Source organism: Sceloporus undulatus, chromosome 1 (assembly GCF_019175285.1).
Source record: "Sceloporus undulatus isolate JIND9_A2432 ecotype Alabama chromosome 1, SceUnd_v1.1, whole genome shotgun sequence".
In the NCBI taxonomy this organism is placed as follows: domain Eukaryota; kingdom Metazoa; phylum Chordata; class Lepidosauria; order Squamata; family Phrynosomatidae; genus Sceloporus; species Sceloporus undulatus.
Window position 1 is genome coordinate 32,514,465 of NC_056522.1, and position 9,169 is coordinate 32,523,633.

Sequence of the window (9,169 nt, forward strand, 5' to 3'; positions counted from 1 at the left end):
GTTTTTAACGTTGTAATGTTGTTTTTATTGTTGTAATCCTGCCTTGATCTGAAGGGAGAGGCGGGAAATATAAATAAAAATTCTTATTATTATTATTAGCAACAACAACAATTCCAGGCCAAGTGAAGTGCAAGTACTTCGCAATTTGCAAAGATGATTCTCTCATCTACTCCCTTCCACTAGCTTTCTTGTTCCCACTGAGGTCAGCAGCAATCCTTATGGTAGGCTGGAATGTAGGGGGATGTTTTCCCCCCTCAGTACCTCCATTGTTACAAGCTATCCCTAGTGCAATGCAAATTATTTGGGTGTGGGTTGCCTCCCCCATGAGCATTTAAGTTTGGATAATGCTCCACTCCCAGTAGAGATGGGCTACTACCCTAGCTGAAAAATAGTTAACAAGAAGTTGCACTTTTTCAGAGATTGCATATGAGTGCTATACTTGTAAATATTGTATATAAATATTGTACTGTATGGCAATGCTTATTTAAACTTTGAGAAAGCACAACTTCTTGTCTAGTGTAGCTGTTGTTGTTGTTATTGCTGTGTGCCTTCAAGTCATTTCCAACTTATGGTGACCCTAATGCAGAACTATCATGGGGTTTTCTTGGCAGGATTTGATCAGAGGAGGTTTGTCATTGCCTTCCCTTGAGACTGAGAGTGTGACTTGCTCAGGGTCATCAGTAGGTGTCAGAGACAAGTGTGGAGTCAAACCCTAGCCTTCATTTCAAAAGCATATGGAGCCCTCTCTCATGCACATTTTGGTAGCAGGTAACTGATGTTGAATAACAGATGTGCACAACTGTGGAATCCAGTGCAAATTACACTACAGTGAAACTGTACAGAGAGCCACCATTGTGATGTGCTTTAAGTGCTGGACTAACACTCCAGGAGACCAGAGTTTGAACTCCCAGTTAGCCCTGGAAACCCAAGTCACTCTCTCTAAGCCTTAGAGGAAGCCAATGGTGAACCTCCTTTGAATAAGTATGTAGAGAGAGCTTGTAGCATCTTTGAGATTAACTGAAAGAAAGAAATTGGTGGCATGAGATTTCGTAGATTTCAGTCTACTTCGTCAGATGCTTTTAGTGGAAGTATGCTTCTGAGCAAATATACTGAAGTCTACAAAAGCTCATGCTACAAATTTGTTTCTTTCAGTTAGTCTGAAAGGTGCTACAAGATCTCTCTACATACTGATTCTACAGACTAACACAGCTATAGCTTTGAATTTCTTCTCTGAATAAATCTTGCCAAACACTCTATGATAGGGCTGCCATAAATTGGAGTCTATTTGAAAGCACATAACAAAAAAGGTGTATAGGACCTTAAATCAAAACTGCTAGAACTAATATATTGATATGGATCAACACAGCTGCTTGCATTTTTGGACTTTCCTTCATTGTATAACTTCATGCACCATCTTGACAAGCACCTGGATATAAAGATTCACTTTACACCACTTAATTTGTGGGTAGTAATGGGCAAATCTTTTTTATCACTGTCTCCAGCATTCTCATGTTGTGTATTTTGGAAAATTCTGCTAAAAATAAGGAATTGAGACCACATTCTCACCTATACTTACTTTAATGGTTGCACAAAACCATAAACTATGGCACTGATGTCCTTTCAGTGTGCCTTATGCTTATGAGTACATAGCTTTCTCCATCATCATTAGAAGCTGTATTTTACCTTGCTGAGATCAAAGGAAATACTCTGAAGATGAGGTACTATATATTCTTACAGTCCAATCCATTGCACCAGCTCGATCTTTGGCTGGAGTCCCCATGCCAGCAGGATAGAGAGGAAGAAGGAAGGATTGTTTTCATTATTGACTGAAGAACAGCGGGAGATTGTCAGAAAAAGGTCTGCATATTCCCAGGTTAGGAATGTTCTCTCAGAGAGCTCCAAGCTGTGAGTGTGCAGCTGCAAGCATCCCAGGCCTGAAAAATCCCACATTTAAGAGGAGGATGCAAGTCATCAATATTCATGTGCATTTGCAGGGATCATTGGCGGTATGTGGTTTCATCTGCCAACTCTCTGTCCAATTTGCATCCTTCGTTGTGCACATTTCAGGTTCTTATTTCCTGTGACTATTAGACGCTCCCTTTGAAACCAAACTCCTGCAGTAAGGAGAAAGAAAGCATGTTTCCTGAATCACACAGAGGAAGCAGGGTAACCAGCCACATCATGATATACCCAGCTTAGCAGATGTGGCTTCTCTTTTTTTGTTCTCAAGAAGCAGAGGCTGCCAATTATCACACTGTATTTCCCAGCCTAGCCCTAGTTTGGCATGCTTGGCTTGTTTCTATTACAGTTTTTCATTTTCACACTTTCCTCCTGCAAATCAAACAGGAGGCAGCTATTCTGAATAAAAATAATTCCCTTTCAAACTGTCTAGAATGGAATGGTTCTTCCCATGGTCTAACATTACCTTGACCAACCATACCATAAGACAGAGTTGGACAACTACTCAGGCAGCAGATGCTCATGGAAACAATGATAATGCCCTGGCTGTTTCTTATGAACTCCTTGGACATTCACTTCTCTTGGTGAACAGATCTTCCCAACCCACATTGTTGTTTTGTGCCTTCAAGTAATTTCCAACTCACGGGGTTTTCTTGGACAAATAGGTTTGCCCTTGCTTTCTTCTGAGATGAAAAGAATATGACTTGCCCAAAGTTGTCCAGTGGGTTTGAATGGCCAAGTGGGTATTTGAACTGTGATCACCCAGTATACTCGTCCAACACTCAAACGACTACACCACACTTGCAGCCCCCATGGCTCTTCCTAATACACTAAACTAACTTGCTTGCCTCAGATATGGTGAAAAATGCTTATCCATTAGCCAGTAGTGAAGTAAGATTTGGCTGGTGGTCAAGTCTGGTGCTGTATATAGAACAGGGAAGGGGAGCCATCTTGTCCTTTGCCTCAGGCACTAAAATATTGGTGCTGGTATATTGTTTCATAAACAATAATCATCAACGGCACCAAAAGCTACCAAAACTGTCCTACACAAGCACAATGATATTTACTCAGGTAGTAAGCAAGCCTAAAGAATGTTCATCTGCGTAAGGCTTTGGCTGCAGGAGAAAGTCAGGGGAAGGAATATAAAAGGCTACATTTTCTGTGTTAAAATATTTGGGAGATAAAGGAGAAACATGGAAGTACACAACCATAGAGTTGGGAGAGAGTTCACTGCTCCTCTAATCCAACTCCTTACCTGTGCTGGAATTCACAACCTAAGGATCCCTAAAGCTAGCCAACCAACAGCTGTTTAAAATTTATGAATTAACATTTGTTCATTAAGGCAAATTGGTGAAGAAGCACAACCTCTAAATGGTTTATAAACCGACCAAGAAAATCCAGCAAATGCTACACTCAGCAAAAGACAGACCCTCTCACAGCCACAGGAGTTTGCCGCATACCAAGCAGCTGTGAGCAAGTCTACATAGGGACCACCAAACGCAGTGTCTAAACATGAATCAAGGAACATGAGAGACACTGCAGACCAGGTCAGCCAGAAAAATTAGCAATAGCAGAATACATTACAATCCATTCTGGGCACAAAATGCTGTTTGAAAACACTGAAATTCTGGATCATGGCAACAACTATCAGGTTAGAATGCACAGGGAAGCCATTGAAATCCACAAACATTTGGACAACTTCAACAGGAAAGAAGAAACCCTCAAAATAAATAATGGTCCTTTCCAAACGGGCCTTTTAGTATGTACTGTGTACGTACTAGGGTTGCCCGGGGGCGTTTCTTTCAGATGCCCCCAACCCTAGTACGTACACAGTACGTACAAAATGTGTCACTGGCGCACCTATTCTACATGAGCACCGCCATTAGGATGTCATGACCGCTCTGCCTCCAAACGGAGCAGTGTGGACGTGATGTCCTGGCACCATGGAAGGGCGCCTGTGGCGCCCTTTCCGCGGCGCAGGAAGGAGTTTTGTGTCACTGGTGCAGCCGAGTGGCCCCTTTCTCCTGTCCCTGTGGCTGTCTGGGTGTCCTTGGGGCTTGAAGCCCCAAGGACACCCCTTTCCAGGCCTGGAAAAGTGGTGGATCAGGGCCTCAGGGCTGCCGCTGTGGCAGCTGAGGCCCCGATCCGTCGGAGAAAGGGGTGGTCTGTAAACTGCCAAAGTTTGGCTATCAGTCCTAAAGGACACCAAAACCAGGACTCAGCCAATGCAAATGAGAAACCACTCAGGGTCAGGGGCTTTCCCAGCAGACAATGGTCACCAATTAGCAGACATTAATCTTCTTTTGCATATCCTCCGACCCTAAGGAGGCCATCAACAACAGAATAATACACAGATTAACATGGGAATCACTCCTCCTCACCCAGGGTCACACAGTATATGTACTCTCTTTCAGGTTAGCATTCTCTGAAGATGCCAGCCATAGATGCTGGTGAAACGTCAGGAATAAATTCTTTTAGAACATGGCCACATAGCCTGAAAACCCCCACAAAAACCCCACAAATTTGTTCATTAACTTTATTTATTTAATTAATGTCATGCCTCTTTCTCAGTACTGGAACCCAAGATGGCTCACAATATTATTCAAAAACAGGTGTAATTAAAAATACAATGACCAGAATCCTGTTGTGATGTACAGAAGTGCCAGTGTGATGTAGTAGTTTAACCATTGGACTACAACTCTAGAGACAAGGGTTCAGTTCCCCACTTGGCCATGGAAACCCATTGGGTGACCCTGGACAAGTCACCCCTTGATGGGTTCACCTTAGGGTCACCATACAGTAAGTGAGGAATGACTTAAAGTCACACAGTAACAAATGTCTTTTTATGGAATTGTAGATGGGTATGTCCAGCCCCTCTGACTGCTGAAGTGGAAAGAAACTAGTATGATTTCATTTGGGCTAACTAAAAAAAATGCTTGCTTCCCATTAGGAGTATGTGCTTTGATTTTAAGGATTTTCCTCCAGAAAAAACAAGCAAACACATTGAAGGTTACACCCAGTATATCTCATTCCTGCCTGACATATAAATGTGTGTGTGTGTGGGGGGGGAGGACTGATAGCAAGGAAGGTGGCTAGATTGTTTACACATAAGGAGTGTGTAGATGGCCAGTTTGACACATGGCCTGAAAAGATAACCAAAATATTTATTTGTTATATTAGTGTGATGCAACGTTATCTCAGGCATTCACAATATATGAGTGACTTGGAAACCTTTACCAAACAGTCTTAATGGGTACAAGTCAATCTCTCAGGGCTCCCATTTTGCTCAGATTCTAGTCTGTCAGCATGTGAGCCAGAAATATATTTCTTTCAGTGAAGTTCGATCCTTGAATCATCAACATTGCCTTCAAAGTGGTCCTAGTGTGGCCAGGAGAAGCAATTCCACATCACTACAATGAGTCCCTGCCTGTGACAAATACAAAGATGTCCAGGCAGTATCTGACTGTAATTGGGAGCTGAATGCACAAAGAAGCTACTTCTGGTATCAAAGTTTCTGTTAAAGAAATAAATCCTCAAAACACATCTACTCCATAAACAGAGGTGTACCTGTATACAAAATAAAAAGGTAAGTTATACTGAAGGAAGTAAAAAAAAAAACTACATGGGGAAATGAGCAAATGCAAACATCATAAATGGCTCGAAAGTTAGCCAATAGTTTGGGGACATATAGGTTACATTAGATTGATATTTTCATGTTTCTCAGATGCATGAACTTCTTTATATAGCTCTGTGGGCATGCAATAGCATGCACCATACATCCTTTCATTCATTTTAGATTAATGACACACACATTCAATTGGCTATTTCCATTGTTCATTGAATGCACAGGCACATACAAGACCTAATTTTTCTTTTTATTTCAAAAGGTGAATGCATTAATTTTAGAAATCATGCTGTCCTAGGGGACACACTATTATGTCATATCCAGATGGCACATTAACTTTTCCTTGCCCCATCATTCAAGTCCTTCAAAAAGGAAAATCGTTGTAATGTTATACATTGCAGCTTGCTGCATATTTAATAGAGACGGAAGAGTGAGCCCTGCCCAGTGACTCATTATGTAAGGATCTGTGTCTTGGTGTTTTTGTAGCCTTTCAAATGATATTGGATCACAGGTCCCATCATCTGTGCTCGCCAATTATGCTGGCTCAGTTTGATGGGTGATCTAGTTCAGAAGCCACTCAAGGGGCCCAAATTATTATTGTGGCCTGTCTAATTTGTCATGCTAAAGATTTTGGAAAAATTTGGTCCTGAATGTTGTTTGAATGGGCCAGAATACCCTGGGGGCAGTCTGAAGTATCCTGACCTGGAATATGTCCCTACCTCCCCCAATACCTGGGACCCTCCATTGTGATGCCAGGTGGCTCTTTACATGTGTGTTCCACAGTGCCACCTGCCACAACCACCACTGTAGTGAGTCACTCACTCTGAGGTCAGAATAAGGCAGGGGTAGGCAACCTTTTTGAGCCGGGGGCCGGGTTGCTGTCCCTCAGACAACTGGGGGGCCGAAGCCAATATATATATATATATATATATATATATATATATATATATATATATTAAATAAATAAATAAACCAGGACAAATGTAGGACGAAATTTTCAAATGGAAGACACTTTTTATAAAAAATGGATGACATGCAAAAAAATTTGCTGGTTTTTTAAAAAATGTTAATATAAATGCATGTTTCGGAGGCTTCTATAGACAATTGCCCCCCTTGCCCGCCGCTTGCCCCCCCTTGCCCGCCTCCTCCTGATAGACCAAAGGCCCCACACCCTCAGGCAAAAGGCCAAAGGCTCCGGCGACAATCGGCGGCAGGACTGGGCTGGGGCCGGTCCCAAGGCCTTGCCGGGCCGCATCCGGCCCGCGGGCCGCAGGTTGCCTACCCCTGGAATAAGGTGTCCAGTGTTGATCACAAGGCAGCACGGTGTGCGAGCATCACAACAGAGGGCTCTGGGAAGATTTGGAGCAAACAATAAGTTTTTTAAACCCCTGGTTTTGTGCTGAATGGGCTGGATGTCATCTAGATGGTTAGCAACAGAAATGTAAATTTGGCTCTGCATCACCTGGACTCCATGCTGAGAGACAGGGGGAGAACATTTTATTTGACCTGTGCACACAGGGCCTCAGGCCCATAGTCTTTACAAAACACATATTCCAGATGAAGATGACAACTATCATCTTTGTTGATACAGATCAATATAGCTACTTGGATTTTTGGAGTCTCCTTGGGGCCATAACTCAGTTAGTAAGCCAAAGAGCCAGCGCCACTTCAAAATTTACCATGATACCATGGACCTTTTGTCTTCCATACTTTACAACCATCTCTCCATGTTTGTCATTTAGGATATACTCTACAACCATGTTCTAATAACATTAAAGCACTGCTGTGGATAAAATTTGACCCTGAAGCGATCCTCCTCCTTCATGTCTGTAGATCTTGCTTTTCATCAACTTATTTCCACAGCTTTGCTTACTTCATCTTTCCTCTATAAAAATGAAAAAAAAATGCAGACAAGTTTGATTTCCATCAGTCTTTTCAGTTCTCGAAGGCTTTTCATCAGCTTTGCTTTTTTGGGCCGAGTCCAGTAACCTTGTCTCCTAGTTCTGGTGGGTGTCAACTATCAGGCTTTTGATCTGCAGCTTTTTTGTATTAGTAAAATGTGTGGTGTAAAAGATATTAAAAAGAGAAAAGAAAGGACCACATATCACAAATGCTCACTGCAAAACAGATGGGGAGGGGGACATGAGTAGACCCAGAGACAAACTATAGACTGAACTAATCTATCAAGCAAACACTAGGCTTGAAACATAGGATCCTAGATCATACTTTCTTAAGGGAACACTCTGTTTCTGGTTCCTCAAAATATTTTTACAAAATATTATCCCTTCCTCTAAACAGAGTATGTTATTAACTTACGAGCTTCTGAGCAGGGATGGAAACACACAGCACTCCAGAAGTTGTTTGACTGGAAATCTCATCATTCCTCACCATTGGCTATGAAGGTTATGGCTGATGGGAACTGCAATCCATATCTAGAAGCCACATGTTGCTCACCCCTGTAGCAAGAAAAAAGTTGTAATTTTCTTCTTGAAGGAAGTGATGATTAATTTTAGCCATTTTCTTCCTGCTATTTACAACTTAGGCCTTATTTTGTGTAAAATTCCCATGTGGTTGTTTTACACAGAAAACAGTATTTTCGGCACAGAAAATAAAATTCTTCCATATGCTGTTTCCTGCTCTGGAAATGCTGTATTCTGCATGAAACAACCTCATGTGAATTTTCTACAGAATAAGTTCCAAACTGCAAAGTTTTCCATCACTCCAGGATTCTTTTTTATCATGGTTTCTCAACCTTTAAAAAAAAAACACACACACACATTCAAATATTCTTTCCACCTCTCAATCAGTAATCAAAAAGTACTTACTCCAGAGTTCAGTTGATCTGAAACCCAGGAGCTTTCCATTCTGCATTCCATGGGATGTACAAAATACCTGTTCCCAATAATAAAGGGGCTCGACAGACCACCCCAAAAGGGTGGGCTGGAGCCACCCATTTTTGCTCCCCAGGGACACTGCAGCAGCCAAACTGTGCAGCATCCCCCGTGCCAAAAAGGACCTGGAAAAACTGGGTTCTTTTAGATGCATGTGGCCAATGCAGTGAGTATGCCATTGGTGCACTGTTTCACGTCAATGACGCAAGCGTGGCACCGCAACGTGTAGACGCTGCACTGCGCTTGCATTATCATGGCAGTCCCCGTATAAACAGGAGTCATTCATGTCTATGGACTAGGGTTTGGGAGCGTGCGGTCGCTGCACCCTCCCGAACCCTTGAATCAGCGCTAGGATGGCACTTCCCATCCATTTGTAAGGGTAAAAGTTACAGTGTGATCTGAACTGTGTTTAAAGTCAAGTAAGTTCCATTGAGACCAAGTGAAACATTCCTTTCAGAAACAAAGGAGTTTATCACATGGGAGGGATTTCTCTTAATTTCAAATGAAAAGAAAGTGGGGCCAGAACGCATTCACGTGAATTTCAGCAAATTAGTTCAGCGAATTTATGTGAATTTGAATTGCGTTCCAACTGACTTCCCATTGCCCGAAAATAGCTTGCCATTGCCTGAAATTGCATGTGATCACCTCTCATGCAATAACGTGAAACCCCATGATTGCGTTTGGACTGACTTCC

At 42.2% G+C, this 9,169-nt stretch overlaps 1 long non-coding RNA gene across 1 annotated transcript; it reads right to left on the minus strand.

Moving 5' to 3' along the window:
- Positions 1 to 1,559: 1,559 nt before the first annotated feature.
- Positions 1,560 to 8,036, minus strand: LOC121919669. Its single transcript, XR_006101549.1, has 2 exons — positions 7,901 to 8,036; positions 1,560 to 2,114 (listed from the first exon to the last, which is right to left on the minus strand). It is a non-coding gene; the product is annotated as an uncharacterized LOC121919669 (long non-coding RNA).
- Between the last annotated feature and the right edge of the window lie 1,133 nt (positions 8,037 to 9,169).